At 37.6% G+C, this 20,000-nt stretch overlaps 1 protein-coding gene across 4 annotated transcripts in view; it reads right to left on the reverse strand.

The window, feature by feature from the left end:
- LOC101882086 (ras-specific guanine nucleotide-releasing factor RalGPS1-like) overlaps positions 1-20,000 on the reverse strand; it is a 325,318-nt gene that overhangs the window by 188,650 nt on the left and 116,668 nt on the right. The gene's annotated exons all lie outside the window — the stretch shown is intronic.

Below are 20,000 nucleotides of genomic sequence, written 5' to 3' on the forward strand. Positions count from 1 at the left end.
ATTTTTTTATTTATTATAACTAGTCAGATTTCACTTAAGCTTTTTGGTTCACTATTTTTGCACAATCATCTCATGGGACGGGTTTAATAATGGTCTACTCTGATTAGCTAGTGAGATTTTGATTGCCAGCTCTCTGTCCTGAATGTAGAAAGTTGGGTGCATAATACAAGACTGACTGCTTTGTGTCCAAAAATGCTGGTAACACTTTAGTTTAGGTCACAATTCATAACTACTATTAACTACTGCCTTATTACCTGATTATTAATAAAATATTAACTTATCAGCAACAATGATGAGGCTGCCTACAGGGAGGAGATGCAGCATCTGGCCACTTGGTGCACAATAATCTGCTTCTTAACACCAACAAGACCAAGGAGCTCATTGTGGACTTCAGGAAGGGACGAACAGGCTCACATGACCCTATCCACATCAATGGGATTGCCGTTGAGCCTGTTTCATTCAAGTTTCTGGGGACCCACATCTCAAAGTACCTGTCCTGGACCACCAACACGTCCAGCCTGGTCAAGAAGGCAAGAAGGCTTTTTCTTAAGGCAATTTGAGAAGAACCAGCTGTCATCAGCCCTCTTGGTGAACTTCCAAACTCTAAAGGAGTTGCAAATTTATTAAAAATAAAAAAGCTGTAAAATCACATGTGCATCAGTATTTACAGTGTTTGGCGTGAAGCTCTAAATTGAGCTCAGGTACATTCCAGGGTTGACAGTGCATGTCAAAGCACAAACCAAGCACGAAGACAAAGGAATTGTCTGTAGACCTACGAGACACAAAGCTAGGGAAGGTTACAGAAACTTTTCTGCTGCTCTGAAAGTTCCAGTGAGCACAGCAGCCTCCATCATCCGTAAGTGGTAGATGTTTGAACCAACAGGACTCTTCTGGAGCTGGCTGGCCATCTAAACTGAGTGATCGGGAGAGATAGGCCTTAGGAAGACACTCCCGCCTGGAATTTTCCAAAAGGCATCTGAAGGACTCTCAAGCCGCCTTTCCACTCCACACGACATTTGGACACGACTGTCGGAATATGCCCCCTTGTGGCAGCCGCACAGTATCTTCAGTGTTGTCGTGCACCACGGGGGGAGAAGCTGATTCTCACGGTGTCCGAAATAAAGGAGTGCAAAAGCAAGAGCCTTTATTCTCTGTGTGTTTACATAGTTTAATGGATGAATGAATACTAGAAACTCATAAACCGCTGAAATATTGGAAGGAATCTGGAGACAACAATAAAAATATATTTTTTTTTTACTTTCTTACTTACATTTATGAAAAGAAAAGTTTTTTTTTAAATATAGACTTTTTATAATAAAAAAATAACCAAATAAACTCCTATTTCTCATCTCGGGCGAACAGATCTGCATGGACAACACTAGAATACATCACATCCAGTCGGCCGGTCGCATACGGTCTAGTCGCAGGAGTTCAAATATTTTAACGGATCCGCAGCTCAATTCGCATCTGAATTTTCCGCATACGGAGATGATCGGAACTCAACGCAGCTCCCAGACTGCTCTCCATTGGAAATGAATGACTTCCGGTCTGTCGCTTGTCGTTTGTCGTGTGCAGTTGAAAGGAGGCTTCAGACCATAGGAAACAAAATTCTCTGCTCTGATGAGACGAAAATTGAACTCTTTGGAGTGAATGCCATGTGTTTCGCTTAGAGAATACCAGGCAGCACTCATCACCAGGCTAATACCATCCCTACAGTGAAGCATGGTGGTGGCAGCATCATGTTGTGGGGATGTTTTTCAGCAGTAGGAAATGGAAGACTAGTCAGGATAGAGGGAAAGATGAACGCAGCAATGTACAGAGACATCCTGAAGGAAAACCTGCTTCAGAGTGCTCTTGACCTCAGACTGGGGCGACGGTTCATCCTACAGTAGGACAATGACCAAAAGCACTTTGCCAAAATATCAATAGAGTGGCTTCACAACAACTCTGTGAAGGTCCGTGTTTGGCCAAGCCAGAGCCCAGACCTAAATCCTATTGAACATCTCTGGAGAGATCTGAAAATGGCTGTACACCATCACTTTCCTTCCAACCTGATAGAGCTTGAGAGGTACTGCAAAGAGGAATGGGCAAAAATTCCCAAACACAAGTGTGCCAAGCTTGTGGCATCATATTCAAAAAGACTTGAAGCTGTAATTTTTGCCAAAGGTGCATCAACAAAGTATTGAGCAAAGGCTGTGAATACTGATGTGCATCTGATTTTTCAGCTTTTTTATTTTAAATAAATTTGCAATAATTAAAAAAACTCTTTTTTTTTCACATTGTCATTATGGGGGATTGTGTGTAGAATGTTGAGGATTTTGGAATAAGGCTGTAACATAACAAATGTGGAAAAAGTGAAGCGCCATGAATACTTTCCGGATGCACCCTGTATAATGTTCAAAGTGCATCCATCTGTAAATATCACCATAGTTGTTCTATAACTGCACTTTATAACTTATATCTATATCCTGCGCTTGCTGCTATTGCACTCCTGGTTAGATCTAAACTGCATTTCGTTGCCTTGTGCTTGTACATGTGTAATGACATTAAAATTGAATCTAATCTAATCTACAAAAGTGAATTTGATCTAACAACAAAAATTAAGGCAGCAACATTTTATTTTACTGTGTATATTTACTAACATTAACAAAGTAGATGCATTCATATACATCAGTGTGCAATGTTAATGTTAGCTAAAGCATTTACTAATATTTACAAACAGGTCCGTATTGCAAATAGTTACCAAACGATCTCCAAAAGAATGAAGCTTTGAATTAGGATGTTTGACATTAGCTCATGTTTAGAATTGAGGCTTTATTGTTATTGATGATAAATGAAAGTACTTTTCTCCACTTCTACAACATCTGCAGCATCAGAGAAGAAAATCATAATCTAAAAACAAATCCAGTGATTGCGAAAAACCTTAATATTTGAAACATCGTGTCCTGCTTCTCCCGAATGGGTTTTAATGGTTTACACTGTACCTTTGCCCACCCAGCTCGCTTTCAAAACACAACCAACAACTCAAAAGCCAAAGCGGGCAGCTGGTGAAAACCCACTGGCTTCAGCATACATGAGGCTCATTAATAACGCCTCGGCTGGTCACGCCATGAGCTCATGGAAGCTGCGATCTCACTGCTTTACGGGCCTCTGGGGGACGATGCTAAAAGCCTGTACATTTGCAGTGGTGAATGCCTCATGATGGGAAGAAATAGACACATCTGAAATTCCACTGACTACTGCAGAAAACTGAGCAAAACACAGAGAACTTGAGGACCAAAAAAAAAAAAAAAAAAAAGATATGCAGTTGAAACAAGAAGTTTACATAAACTCTAAAAAGGAATATAACCATTTTTTTTTTTGAGTGTCTGATGGTAAATCATACTAAACGTTTACTATTTCAGATCCGTTAGGATTACCTAAATGATTTACATTTGCTAAATGCCAGAATAATGAGAGAATTTTTGGTCCCACTTTATAGTAAGTGGCCTTAACTAATATGTACTTACACAGGAGTTAATAGTTTGTTACACTGTACTTATTGTGTAAATATATGTATTTATTGTGTACTTATGCTTGATTAAATACCTGTATGTAGACCGGAAGTTATTTCCAAAGGAAAGCAGTCCGGGAGCTGCGTTAAGTTCAGATCATCTCCGTATGCAAAAAATTCAGATGCGAATTGAGCTGCAGATCCTTTAAAATATTTGAACTCCTGCGACTAGACCGTATGCAACCGGCCGACTGAATTTGATGTATTCCAGTGTTGTCCAAGCAGATCTGTTCGCCCGAGATGAGAAATAGGAGTTTATTTGGTTATTTTTTTATTATAAAAAGTCTATATTTAAAAAAACTTTTCTTTTTATAAATGTAAGTAAGAAAGTAAAAAAAAATATATATTTTTATTGTTGTCTCCACATTCCCTCCAATATTTTAGCGGTTAATGAGTTTCTAGTATTCATTCATCCATTAAACTATGTAAACGCACAGAGAATAAAGGCTCTTGCTTTTGCACTCCTTTATTTCGGACACCGTAAGAATCAGCTTCTCCCCCCGTGGTGCACGACAACACTGAAGATACTGTGCGGCTGTCACAAGGGGGCGTATTCCAACAGTCGTGTTCAAATGTCGTGTGCAGTGGAAAGGCGGCTTAAGAGTCCTTCACATGCCTTTTGGAAAATTTCAGATGGGGAGTGTCTTCCGTCTGCCCACTCTACCATACAGGCCTGATTGGTGGATTGCTGCACAGATGGTTGTCCCTCTGTAAGGTTCTCCTCTCTCCACAGATGAACGCTGGAGCTCAGACAGAGTGACCATCGGGTTATTGATCACCTCCCTGACTAAGGCACTTCTCCCCCGATCACTCAGTTTAGATGGCCGGCCAGCTCCAGAAGAGTCCTGGTGGTTCAAACATCTTCCACTTACGGATGATGGAGGCCACTGTGCTCATTGGAACATTCAGAGCAGCAGAAAAGTTTCTGTAACCTTCCCCAGCCTTGTGTCTCGGAGGTCTACAGACAATTCCTTTGTCTTCATGCTTGGTTTGTGCTTTGACATGCACTGTCAACCCTGGGCCCATATATAGACAGGTGTATGCCTTTTCAAATCATGTCTAATCAGCTGAATTGAGCACAGGTGAGCTCAAATAAATATGCTGAAACATCTCAAGAGTGATCAGTGGAAACAGAATGTACCTGAGCTCAATTTAGAGCTTCACGCCAAAGACTGTAAATACTGATGCACATGTGATTTTACAGCTTTTTTTATTTTTAATAAATTTGCAGCTCCTTTAGAGTTTGGAAGTTCACCAAAAGGGCTGATGACAGCTGGTTCTTCTCAAGTTGCTTTAAGAAAAAGCCTTCTTGCCTTCTTGTTTCTTGTCATAGTTATTTTTTTCTCAAGTTCTCTGTGTTTTGCTCAGTTTTCTGCAGTAGTCAGTGGAATTTCAGATGTGTCTATTTCTTCCCATCATGAGGCATTTACCACTGCAAATGTACAAGCTTTTAGCATCGTGCCCCAGAGGCCCATAAAGCAGTGAGATCGCAGCTTCCATGTAATGCGATCTTCATCTAAAAGTTCCCATGAAATTAAAATAAAGTTTTTCAAGGTGTTAGAATCAGTTTGTTACTTTTAAGGATATCTACAGTCTAGTGTGCACCAAAACAAAATTCACAATGAGAAGACCTAAAACTGATATAAACATGTAAAAGTTAGTAGTTTGTCACTTCCGCCTAAATGCATCAACATTTTTTTTTTATTGTCATCTCACTTCAGTTTGTCATCAAATCTTGTGACCAATCAAATGCTCTCAAGTGTCTAACATGCCCCGCCCCCTGCTTCTCATTTGCTTTTCATTTGATGCGCTTGAGCTCAAACACTCATTGGCAGAGCTGTGAGAAAACAAACGCTATTGGCTGATTTTTAAGAAGGGGAGGAGCTACACTATGTCCCACCCTCTCTTCATGTTTCAGTTGAGATTAAACGGAACATCGAATAAAAAAAATGCACATTTCAAAGCACTGCACAGGACTTTTCAAGTGTCAGTTTACACACACACACACACACACACACACACACACACACACACACACACACACACACACACACAGTAAAGTAAAGTATAAGTCAAGGAAGTGCGTGGGATTGATAGAAATGCTAGATTCACAGGAGTACAATTCCTCCAGCTGATGTTCAGACAGCCTGTTAATGTTTCCCTCCACACTGACACAAGCCTTTCCTACACGCAAACACACAAATATCCATCAGGAACATTTTTATAGCAGGATTTTAGACTCGGCTACTGTAGCTGGATGGCACACAGCAAAGCTAAGCAAGCTCAGAGACTAAACTGTAAGACTTAACACTACTAAACCCCTTCTGAAAACTAAAAAATCACTATTAATTATGTAAATTATCTGCAATATTTGCATACACAGATTTATATATTTTAGCACAGACTCTGGATGACCATTTTTTGATTTATTAATATATAATTTAGGGCTGGCTGATTCGAGCCTCGGCTGGACCAGTGGTCATTTCTGTGTGGAGTTTGCATGTTCTCCCAGTGTTGGCTTGGGTTTCCTCCGGGTGCTCCATTTTCCCTTACAGTCCAAACAAATGCGCTACAGGAGAATTAAGCCTGGTTTATACTTCTGCATCAAGTGACCGGCGTAACCCACGGTGCATGCAATGCGTGTAGCTGTGCATTTATACTTCTGCGCGCTGTCTCTGTTGGTCTGCATTAACACTTCCGAAACGCTAGTTGGCAGTGAGGTGTAAATGTTCCTCTGTGTCGAGTTTCTTCGCTGTTTTTTTGCTTTTCCTGAACACTTCCAGGATGTACAAGTGACTCAAACTCGCTCATTTTGAGGCAGGAACTGGCGGACGTGCAACAACTTTAACTGTGAGGTAAACACAAAACAAAACTTTCCATCCGGAGCTCCTTCACGGGACTCCACACTTGTAAACAATCGCTGCATCGGGCTCGCACCATTCACGCGGCTCTCGGTCCCGCCCAGACTCGTCAGCGCTACCAAGCCGACCAATCACGGAGCTTGCGCTACGAGTCGTTGCGACGTGTAGTTACATTATTTGAGAGGTGCACGTCAGCGACGCCGACGGCCACGGCGAAGGGCTATGCGTCAGCGCCGTAGCATATCCCGGCGTTTGACGCAGAAGTATAAATCAGCCTTTAGAGTGTGTGAATGAGTGTGTATGAATGTTTCCCCAGTGATGGGTTGCTGCTGGAAGGGCATCCACTGTGTAAAACATATGCTGTATAAGTTGGTCCGTCATGTTTTAGGCAACTTAAACTTAATAAAAAAGATGATGGTGATTATTAATAACTATTTTAAGCATTGGGCGACATGGTGGCTTAGTGGTTAGCACTGTCGCCTCACAGCAAGAAGGTCGCTGGTTTGAGCCCCGGCTGGGTCACTTGGCATTTTTGTGTGGAGTTTGCATGTTCTCCCCGTGTTGGTGTGGATTTCCCCCACAGTCTAAACACTGAACTGATAAAGCAAAACTCGCCGTGGTTTCCCAGTGATGGGTTGCTGCTGGAAGTCATCCGCTCTATAAAGCATGTGCTGGATAAGTTGGCAGTTCATTCCACTGTGGTGATCCCTGATTAATAAAAAGTTTAAGCCGAAAAGAAAATGAATGAATGATAATAATGAAATAAAATAAAAATATTAAAGATAATATTTATTAAGTCTGTACACCATGTTTTAAGCAATTTAAAGTTAATAAAAATGATAAATATTATTATTATTAACATTTTTTCAAGCACTAAAAATTAGAAAATTAATTAAATTAATTAAATTAAATTAATAAAAATGTATTAATTAAATAAAAAATTAGAACAAACATTTATTTCAGAATTTTGCTATTAATTATGCAGCATATCTCGTTTGAACATCATGTTTTAATTCAAATTTAATAATAATGATGATAATTATTGTTAACATATTTTTCAAACATTTAAAATAATAAAATAAAATTAATAAAAAAACATTTATTTCTTTATTTTACTATTATTTCACAGTATTTTCAATTTGTATGCTTTGCTTTTTAACAACTTAAATTTGATAATACAGATGATTATTATATATAAAAACTATTTCAAGCATTAAACCTGTCAAATAAAACTAGAAAATATATTTTTCCAAAAATTAACTAAATAAGATAAATAAAATAAAACAATAAAATAAAGTGAATTTCACTATAAATATTACTGTATATTCATGTTTTTGGTCATTGTGGAAACTGTATGGTGACCCGAACCACTGTAATATGGAGAACAGGATATAAAAGTGTTACAGTCAGCATCTTGGTGTTATAGTTGGCAGCAGGATCAGAAATATAGAAACTCTGTGTGTGTGTGTGTGTGTGTGTGTGTGTGTGTGTGTGTGTGTGTGTGTGTGTGTGTGTGTGTGTGTGTGTGTGTGTGTGTGTGTGTGTGTCGGGGGGTGCTTCAGGTTTGTGGTGAGCAGATGTCATGGAGCTGGAAAATCTGATGATGAATGTGAAGGAGTTGAGGAAGGGCTGTACTTTGAGCCGCTCTGTGGAGATGAGGATGATGGAAATCAAAGAGGAAGTGATCAAGATCTACAGTACAGGAAACAAGGGTGTGAACAAACTGTACACACACACACAGCTTTTTAAAGATTATTAATTAAGATTAAGGAAGATTATTAAAGAAAACATGTATTAGTACTTTGTGCTATTTCACATGTTTTAATATTTAACATTTAATTCTATTCACGGTTCATGTTAATGGTCATATCTTTAAAGAATACATAAAATACTATAATATATCACAGTACTTTATTTCAAAGTTAATTAGTTTTTATTATTATTATTATTATCAGCAATATTGCAAGTTCAAAGCAAGATTATGAGTATTTTCCATTTGTTGCGATCTGAACTATAATAATGTTATACATGAAACGTCCAATCTGTCAATTTTAATGAAATATGAAACCAAATATAACAAAACAAAAAACGCCAAAAAAAAAACAAACACAAAAAAAACACAACAAAATAAAACTAAACTAAAAACACAAAACTAAACTAAATAAAACACACAAAAATACACCAAAAATTTAAAATACATAAAACAAAAAACACAAATTGAAAAAACAAGGCATGAAACAAACAAAAACTCAAACAATACAAACAATAAAAAAACTAAATGAAACAAAAACTAAACAAAAAAAACACAAAAAATAAAAACTTAAAACAAAAAACATAAAACGATAGCAAAACAAAATAAACAAACAAAAAAACACAAAACAAAAACCACAAACAAAACATAAAAACAAAATTAAAAAAAACAAAACACAGAAATACAAAAAACAAAAAAAAAACATGAAATAAAACCAAAACTCACACAAAAAAACTGAATAAAATAAAACTAAACAAAAAACACAAAACTAAACTAAAAACTAACACAAAAAATAAAAACTAAATAAAACGAAAATTAAACAAAAAACACAATATAAAACACACAAAAAATAAAAACAATATCGAACAAAAAACAAAATAATAGCAAAACAAGACACAAAAACAACAAAAAATAAACAAGAACAACGTAACACAAAAAAAACATACACAGAAAATATAAAACTAAATAAAACACACAAAACAAAATAAAATAAAACTAAACTAAAAACATAAAACAAAAATACAAAACTAAACAAAAGCAAAACAAAAAACAACAAAACAGAAAAAAAAACTAAATAAAAAACTAAATAAGACAAAAAAGCATTAAAAAAAAAAAACTTACACAAAAAAAGCAAAATAAACACACGAATATACTAAATATAACAAAACAAAAACCAAACATAAATTATGTCAAGAGTTTCTTTAGCTGAAACACCGTTATAAATGCCAGTAACTGTAAAGCTAGCGCACACTCTATTCCTAAACTGGCAGCGCATGTAGAGATGATCTAACCCCTGCCTGATAATCCTTCATCTTTCTCCTGCAGTAATATAACTGAGCTGAAATATAACTGGAACAATTCAAGACAGGCTTCGTGAGATTTACCCACATTCAATGATTAAGTCCAAACATCAAGACATTAAATTAAATCGAGGATGACTTTTTTCCAAAATGTACACACGTTTGTATTAAACGATCCAGAACAAACGCTTCATGCCATTACGTGCTCGATCCCACAGCAATCATCAAATTTAACGTAGGGAAGATCTGACATGAGCAATCCTGGCCTTTACTCTGGTGAAATCTGCCAGATGGATAACCAGAGATGTCCGATGATTTCTGCAATCTACCTAAAGACTGGTTTTAATTATAAGATCAGGTAAAAGATTAGCAGGCTGCGCTACAGCAAATTCAGCTCCTGTTCGAAACATGAGTGTGAATTTGAACTGAATTGGTTACAACATTCATTCTTTCATTCATTTTCTTGTCGGCTTAGTTCCTTTATTAATCCGGGGTCGCCACAGCAGAATGAACCGCCAACTTATCCAGCACATGCTTTATACTAACTGTACAAAAAAATAATAATAATAAAAATACTAATACTACTAATACTTCCCTTCTTAGACTTTACAGACCTGAAACTTGCTTATAGCACTTATTCATTGTTGCTCTTGGTTGTGTAAATTGCTTCCTTGTCCTCATATGTAAGTCGCTTTGGATAAAAGCGTCTGCTAAATGACTAAATGTAAATGTAAATGTAAATATAGAGCGGATGACTTCCAGCCGCAACCCATCACTGGGAAAGGTTACAACATTCACAACAGCAATTGTAATCTGAATTAGAAAGAAGGGAAAAGTAACACAGGCTCATTTCAGTGCTCTCCTAGAGTTAAACAATTGAGTTTTACCATTGTTTAATCCATTCAGCCGATCTCTGGCTTAGCTTAGCATAAATCATTAAATCGGATTTGATCATTAGCATTCCAACTCAAAAATTACCTTTAAATTTGGATAATTTTCCATTTAAAGCTTTATATTATTATATTTATAGTAGTTTTTAGAAATGCTTTTCCCCTTTTTATTTTAAATTGTAATTTTCTTTAGGAAAAAAAGGATAAAGTACAACTGTGTTAAAACTGTGCTCTGTAAATGAACTTTGTCTTACCTAAAACATTCTTATAAGAAAATTCCTTTATATTTTGCCACATTTTTAAAATTTGCTTCTGACTCTACTGACTCTACATAGTGGCCTGCATTTTGTCAGCACAATAGCCTAGTGGTTAGCGCCGACATATGATGCAATAGCACATCAGGGGCCTCGTGAGTTCGAATCCTGGCTCGACGACATTTCCCTACCCTACCTCCTCTCTCTCTCTCCTACTTCGCTTCCTGTCTCAATACTGTCCTATCTAATAATAAAGCCAAAAAAGCCAAAAATAAATAAAAAAGAAGTGGCCTACGTTTTAAAATTTTAAGAACAGATCAATTCTGTCATTAAATCCTGCTTTTACCACCTCAGAAAACTGGCTAAAGTCAAGCCATTTTTAACCCAGAAAAATGTTCAAACGGTGATTAATGTCTTTATAACAACACGTCTAGATCAGGGGTTCCCAAACGTTTCAGCCCGCGACCCCCAAAATGACAATGCCAGTGACTCGTGACCCCCAATATTCTCTGAGGTGGTGGTTATAAATACAGAAACCTTGTATGCAATGACGCACACACACACACCAATAGACCCAAGTCTATTCTGTGTTTTTTTTTTATGTATGTCAGTGCTGTAAATGGGCTAGAAAGTTTAACCTGGTGTTACAAAATCTGCTGCATCTGACAGTATTGCTGTGTCTTTAGTATAATGTAATTTCCCGAGAAGTCGCAATCCAATAGAACTAGTAACTATAAGCTACTATAGTAACTATATAGTTTATAGTAACTATAAACGACTATTTTTTTCTCTTCAGTAGGTTATTGATAAAATACAGTAAGTCTTAAGGTTTAATAAAAATTAATTGATTTTTGAAAATCACCAGGCGACCCCCCTTCATTGTCCCGCGACCCCTCGGGGGGTCCCGACCCCCACTTTGAGAACCTCTGGTCTAGATTACTGTAACGCTCTTTATTTTGGTATTTCTCAGTCTTCTCTCTCTCTCGTCTGCAGCTGGTTCAAAATGCAGCAGCTAGACTACTCTCTGGCACCCGCGAGTATGAGTCCATAACTCCAATTTTAGCTGCACTTCACTGGTTACCCATTAAAGACAGAATTGATTTTAAAATTTTATTATTCGTCTACAAAGCCGTCAATAATCTCAGTACATTATACTGACTTGCTTTGTCCATATACCCCTCTCGATCATTAAGATCTCAACTTACTCACCGTGCCCAGAACACGCCTGAAAAAAACGAGGTGATCGAGCGTTTGCTGTTGCTGGTCCTAAACTCTGGAACAGTCTACCGATTCACATTAGACTCTCCCACTACATCTCTGTGTTTAAGTCTGTTTTAAAGACCTATCTATTTTCTCTCGCTTTTAATACCCCTTGATTACTGTTTTATTGCTCTTATCTGTTAAATGGTTCTTTTATATTCTGCTTCTCTGTTTTTAGCACTCCTATGTACAGCACTTTGGTCAACCTTGGTTGTTTTAAATGTGCTCTATAAATAAATATTGTATTGTATATGAAAGGCCTCTAGATTACACTTATTTGACCAAAATAAAATATGATCATGGCTTGATTTTGAATGATTTCATTAGGACAGTAAGGTCTGGCTTTGCTTAGACAAAACTCTTATCACTGAACAGAAATAATGTCCAGTATAGAATATAAAGTCCTGCTGCAGTGGAGACAGAATGAATATTGTGTCTGACTCCATCATGAGCTTGGAGGACTGCATCCATACATCTCTGACATGACTCAAATCACTGATTAATAAAGCCATCAGGATTCTTTGGATTCATCTTCAATGCCTCCTCCTTCATCTTACCCCAGATATGCTCAATTATGTTCATGTCTGGTGACTGGGCTGGCCAATCCTGGAGCAGCTTGACCTTCTTTGCTTTCAGGAGCTTTGATGTGGAGGCTGAAGTATGAGAAGGAGCGCTATCCTGCTGGAGAATTTGCCCTCTCCTGTGGTTTGTAATGTAATGGGCAGCACAAATGTCTTGATACCTCAGGCTGTTGATGTTGATCATCCACTCTGCAGATCTCTCGCACACCCCCATACTGAATGTAAAACCAAACCATGATTTCTCCTTCACCAAACTTGACTGATTTCTGTGAGAATCTTGGCTCCATGTGGGTTCCAGTAGGTCTTCTGCAGTATTTGTGATGATTGGGATGCAGATCAACAGATGATTCAGCAGAAACATCGACCGTCTGCCACTTTTCCAAATGACCAACTAGAAGTCAAGACTCACGACAAGACTTTTGTCAGGTAGTGTTGTCTTGTTAAAAAAATAGATATTCCTCTAACACACACTGACCATGAATATTATTATATTGCTCTTTTTACATATTTTTCTTCTGATTAATTTAATCCAAGGATTAGTTGCAGCCCAAAATATCAATATTGCATTTTGCATGTTGCTTTTTATTCCACAAAAGGGATTTAGCAATTATTTTTTATAATAATAATAATAATAATAATAATTCCTTACATTTATATAGCGCTTTTCTGGGCACTCAATGCGCTTTACACAGTGGGGGGGGATCTCCTCATCCACCACCAGTGTGCAGCATCCACCTAGATGACGCGACGGCAGCCATTTTGCGCCAGACCGCACACCACACACCAGCTGATTGGTGGAGAGGAGACAGTGATGCAGCCAATTGAAACACAATTTTGTGCAGTATTTCATACAAATATTCATTTTCTTTTCAGCTTAGTCCCTTTATTCATCAGAGGTCGCCACAGTGGAATGAACCGCCAATTTATGGGAAACACCCATATACACACATTCCGACTCACACGCATACACTGTGGCCAATTTAGTTTCTTCAATTCACCTATAGTGCATGTGTTTGAACTGTGGGGGAAATTGGAGCACCTGGAGAACATGCAAACTCCACACAGAAATGCCAACTGACCCAGCCAGGACTCAAACCAGTGACCTTCTTGCTTTGAGGCGACAGTGGTAACCACTGAGTAACTGTGTTGCCCACTATTAGTATATTTTCTGAATTTATATACAATAGTTTTACCTTCGATTTTACGTAGATTACATTTATTTTAGGGGGAAAAAACTATTGGATCAACTACTGTTGTGTTAAATTTGCTCTCCACAAATAAAGCTTGCCTTGCCAAAAACATTTCTGACACATATTAATAAACATATCCATTTCTTTATATTTTGCACGATTGCTATTATGTTTTAGACTGCACCCTTGCCATATTTATCTAATATAGATTATTCATTCATTTATTTTATTTTCGGCTGAGTCCCTTTATTAATCTAGGGTTGCCACAGCGGAATGAACCACCAACTTTTCCAACACATGTTGCCTTTCCAGCTGCAAAACCTATAATTAATCACACACATACACTACGGACAATTTAGCTTACCCAATTCCCCTATAGCGCATGTCTTAGGACTTGTGAGGGAAACGAAGCACCTGGAGGAAACCCACATGAACACGGGGAGAACATGCAAACTCCACACAGAAAGGCCAACTGGCCAGCCTAATCTCACGAGGAAACGCAAATATTTTACGCTTTCTCAGTTTCGTGGCTAATTCGTACAAATTCGTATGAGTTCAGTCGTACGAAATTGTACGATTTTAAAAAGGAGGCGTGGCACCAAACCCCACCCCTAAACCCAACCATCATTGGTGGATGAGCAAGTCGTACTAAATTGTACGAATTAAATCGTACGAATTCACACGAATTAGCCACTAAATCAAAAAGTTACGAATTGCCGCGAGATTGTGTTGAACTGGCCCAACCGAGGCTTGAACCAGCGACCTTCTTGCTGTGAGGCGATTGTGCTACTCACTGCAGCACCATGTTGCCACCCTTGCCATAAATTCATCTAATATAGAGTCCCTTTATTAATCTGGAGTCGCCACTAGGGCTGCAACTAGCAATTATTTTAATAATCGATTAATCTGTCAATTATTTTTTCAATTAATCGATGAATCGGATAAAAAAAGAAAAGCATTCATTTCCAACCGTTTATTCAAAAAAGCTCATCCCTGAGCTGTTATAATAATAATTATTATTATTAATATCGTTGTTTTCAATCCTAATATCTAAATATTTTTAAATCAAGATACATACTAGACACATGAAATGGCATGAGAATTTATGTCTTGTTTTCTGAAAAAAAAAACACCTCAAAATAAAGTGATTGGTTGCAACAAGCTTTAAATTATTTGTGAATTGGGTAAAAAAAATAATCTTATATTATCGCAAACAGAAGTTTTACCAGTTCACATAAAGGTGTAAGTAGCTATGTTTCCATCCAAAAATGCGAATAAACTTTATGCGCAAAGCTGTATTATCGCATAAAAGTTGTGCGAATGAAGCATCGTTTCCATCCAACGAGTTAAAGCGAACAAAATCGTCACTTCCTGATTAACTGGCGCCAAATATCAACAGTAAAAACTGCATTTGCTGCAGTAGGAGAAGCTGCATCAATCTTTTCTAAATGAATGCGCCTCAGAAGACAATCCTGACAAGCAGTGAGTGCGCAGTGGCGTTTGAAGGTGTCAGACGCGGAGCACAGGCGCTCTTGATTCTGGAGGTCATTATTAATATAATAACATTGAAACGGTAAGGCGTTTTATAATGACCAAAACAACATTTCAGATGTTTTATAATGTGCTCAGCCTGACGTTTTATCCATTCACACACATTTTAAGCATCACATGATCTCTTTCAACAAAATCACATGACCTTTTTTAAAGCGCATGCTGGAGTTTGTGCAGTAAAAGTGTTTCCATTGCAGTTTATGCGCATCTTTTCTTTTCGAATAAAAAGTTTATCCTACCCAGTTAGGCGCATAAGTTTTTTTATGCGCATTTTCAAAATTTATGCGCATCATGGCGTTTCCATCAACTGGTTTTTTTAAGCGCATTTGCAAAATGCGCATAAAATAGGTGGATGGAAACATAGTTAGTGATCGAGATCCATAACATGAGATGGACGTCGCCATGTTTACTTACGAACGCACATTTGCCTCATTCATAAAAAGCAGACCATGCAGGATTCAGCACGTAAATTCACCAGTTACTCCCCAAATGCATGCAAGTACGTGGCTGGTGAACTTAGAGAAACATAGATTCAACTTTATAGCTACTTTCACTGTGTGTAATGTGTATCTGATATGAATAAGACACATTGGCGAATTATAATTGAAAGGATTGTTAGACTGTCTTGTGTGTTTTAAAGGGGACTCTAAATGTTTTGTTTTAATAGTATGTGTGTGTGTTTACATGTCTAAAACATAAATTGAGCATTAGGCGGTTAAAACGCTGCATAAGTGTGATAATATAACACATGGGTTAAGTTGGTTTTGTTTACGAAAAAGAAAAATCAGAAAAAATAAGCACTTTTCTGACGGTTCCGACAGCTCAGTTGCTGCTCTAAAGGTAAACAAGCTAACGCTAACTTGTCATGCTTGTCAAGCTGGATACAGAGTAAAAAATCAACACCAGAAACTTTCCGGTCCTCACTTCAAAACGGAGCAAAAATAGGACCGTGCTGTTGAACTCCCTTCCACCTCATCCCCGTCTATGAGGCGCTGAACTCTGGGTGAGAGACACCTTGTTCACTCCACTTCATGCTAAACTGCAGTGTTTTTTAATAATCAAACATCACCGTGTCGCGCAACACAAAGAATCGATTATGAAATTCATTGCCAACTCTTTTAGTGATTGATTTTTTTCGATTTAATCGCTTCATTGTTGAAGCCCTAGTCGGCACAGTGGAATGAACAGCCAACTTATTCAGCATATGTTTTACACAGCGGATGCTCTTCCAGCTGCAACCCATCACTGGGAAACACACATACAAACTCAATCACACACATACACTCAGGTGAATTTTCCTACCCAAATCACCAATAGAACATGTCTTTGGACTGTGGGGGAAACCGGAGCACCCGAAGGAACACCACACGTACACAGCGAGAACATGCAAACTCCACAAAGAAGTGAGTGACCTTCTTGCTGTGAGGCGAACGTGCTACCAACTGCGCCACCGTGCAGCCCTGTTTTGCTCATTATTATTTAGATTTTTTCTCATAATTAATTAAAGCCAATAGTTAGTTGCAGCCCAAAATACAAATATTGCATTTTGCACACAGCTTGTGATTTTGAAAATTGTCTACAATTTTGTGTAGTATTTACCTTTTAATTTAATGTAATACATAAATAAATAAAAACAGGCAAGCAAAGCTTTGAATAAAGTACAACATTTAGGTAATTTAAAAGTATATATATATTAAAAAATACAATTATATTCATTTTATTGACTATTTTTAGCAATGTGTCCAGCAGGAAACCATTAAATCGTATGAAGCATTTATCAATTACAGCTTAGACTTAATCAGCCATGAGATCATCTGTTACCATAAGCAAGACCTTCTTTTTTTTTTTTTGCATACAAAAATAAATAATTAAGACAGTTCTCCCCTTCCTCTGACCTTGACTATCAATGACGCCTGTAATGCAGCTAACAGAGCTTCTCCTGTTAAACGTCGAGGCTCATTTAAATCATGGTTTTGCAGTGCGGTCTAGCTAGCGGCAGTTCTGGCCTTTCGGATGTTGAAAGCGGATATACCATGTTTCAGGTGGTTTCACATTAGCATAGCATCCAATACATAAGCTAGTATTTTCGAAATCTGTGAATCAAATCAATTTCCTCAGTGCCAGCTGCTGAAAAGCTCTTAAACGGCAGGCTAATCCTGCAGGAGAACACCGTATAATCGCTTTTTCAGCATTTGACATTACTTTTTTTTTTCAATAACAGTAGAATTGAAATGCTTTTGCAACAAAGGCACTAAAAAAACTGCAGCTTGGTGCCATAATGAAAAGAATGAACAGGAAAATGTGTGCAGGATTTGGCAAAACCATATGCAGGTGTGCGTAAAAACGCAGTGGCTGCTGGTAAATAGAGAATAAAACAAGCTACTGCTCTCTTAAGGCTAATTAGAGCTGGAGGGTTTTCAGTCACATCTCATCCAGCTCATACCTGCACATGGACTATAAAGTTTGCTAGCCAACCATGTAATACTTTGCTGTTTTCTCCAGCAAGCTTGCCCAAAACTGACCATTCACTATTGTTGATCATTGAGGCATCATTCATGTAGTGCACTTGATGTGTGAAGAGATACAAGACAAAGGGCTCTAACATGCACCCCATAGACCTGTTGATTTCCACCCCTGAGGACAGTGGAGGTCACCGAATTTGGCTATATATATATATAATTTGATATATATCAAAAAAAGATCATTTTTCTTTTTTTGTAATCTAATAATAAATACAAATTTTACCCTTTGTTAGTTATAGATAAATATAGATAGTTAAATATGGTTATTCTAATAGTTTTTTGAAATGATTTTATTTTGGAAATCACCAAGAAAACCCTTTATATATATATATATATATATATATATATATATATATATATATATATATATATATATATATATATACCCTGTGTGTGATATAAGCAGTGATTATGTGATTATGTGTGTTTTTTATCCCGGTAGTCGCATATCGCTAACACGCTCTTTAAATAATGAATACAAGCCCTGCACCATTGACTTTCGAGCAGCTTTCAGGTGGCCAATGGCGCAGTCTATTTCAGTTGCCTCTAAAAAAAAAGTCACTGAAATGGTGTTGTAGTGTTAATAGTGTATTGTACTGAAATAGCAACAGTGTTTTTTTGCTAGTTTCAGACCAGTACAGCATCATTTTCACGTTTGTCATGAAACCCCCATAAACCCCCCTTAATGTACATGAGAGCTGAAAAGGTATTGGGAAATTTAACATGGTACCAAAAAATAGATCTGTGGCAACTGATGCTATTGCTGTGATGTTAAAATAACATGATCATGCCAGGTAGCACAATCTAATGGGAGAAAACAATAATTGAAAGGCTGATTTTTTTCTTTTTTTGTAACCTAATAATAAATAAAAATTTTACCCTTTGTTAGTTATAGATAAATATAGATACTTAAATATGGTTATTCTAATAGTTTTTTGAAATTATTTTATTTTGGAAATCACCAAGAAAACCCTTTCCTTATTGTCATGGAACCCCAATCTCGAAAAGCCATAAACCCTTATTTAAACCATTTCAAAAACTGTTCCCTAAACCCCTGAAAAAAAACTCAAAACCCCTGAAAACTCAAAACCCTTCCTTAAACCCCTAAAACATGTAAGCTCTTCCCTAAAACCTTTAAACCCTTCCCTAAACCTCTAAATCCTTCCCTAAACCTCTAAAACATCTCAGCTCTTTCCTAAAACCTTTAAATCCTCCTCTAAACCCCTAAAACTCAAAATCCTTCCCTAAACCCCTAAAACATCTCAGCTCTTCCCTAAAACTTTTAAACCCTTCCCTAAAAATGTAAAACTCGGTCCTGAAGGGTCAGTGTCCTCCATAGTTTTGCTCCAACTTGCTTCAACACACATGCCAGAAAGTTTCTAGTATATCTAGTACAAGCTTAATTGGCTGGTCCAGGTGTGTTTGATTAGGGTTAGAGCTACACTCTCCAAGACACCGACCCTCCAGGACTGAGTTTAGACAGCCCTCCTATAAGCCCTTCCCTAAACCCCTAAAACCCCTAAACACTTCCCCAAACCCCTAAAACCCATAAACCCTTCCCTAAACCTGTAAAAACTCTAAACCCTTACTTAAACCTGTAAAACCTCTAAACCCTTCCCTATAACCTCTAAGCCCTTACCTAAAAACTCTAAACCCTTCCTTAAACCTGTAAAACATCTAAACCTTTCCCTAAACCCTAACCTAAAACCTCTAAACCCTTACCTAAACCTCTAAAAACTCTACACCCTTCCTTAAACGTCTCTAAACCCTTCCTTAAACGTCTAAGCTTTTTCCTAAACCCCTAAAACCTCCAAATCTTTCCCTGAAACTCTAAAACCCCTAAACTTTTCCGTAACCCCCCCTCCCAAAAAAAATGCTTACTTAATCTTTAAACTCTCTAAACCATTTCCTAAAACCCTACAACTTTCCCCAAACCCCTAAAATATCAAAACTCGATCATGAAAGCCCTAAAACCTTCCTTAAACCATTAAAAGACCATAACCCTTCCCTAAACCATCTAAACCCTTCCCTAAACCCCTATAACCTTTAAACCCTTCCCTAAACCCCTACAACCTCCAAACCCTTCCCTAAACCCCTACAACCTCCAAACCCTTCCCTAAACCCCTATAACCTCTAAACCCTTCCCTAAACCCCTACAACCTCTAAACCCTTCCCTAAACCCCTATAACCTCTAAACCCTTCCCTAAACCCCTTTAACCTCTAAACCAGGGGTCACCAATCTCGGTCCTGGAGGGCCGGTGTCCCTTCAGGGTTTAGCTCCAACTTG

Source organism: Danio rerio, chromosome 5 (assembly GCF_049306965.1).
Source record: "Danio rerio strain Tuebingen ecotype United States chromosome 5, GRCz12tu, whole genome shotgun sequence".
Lineage (NCBI taxonomy): Eukaryota > Metazoa > Chordata > Actinopteri > Cypriniformes > Danionidae > Danio > Danio rerio.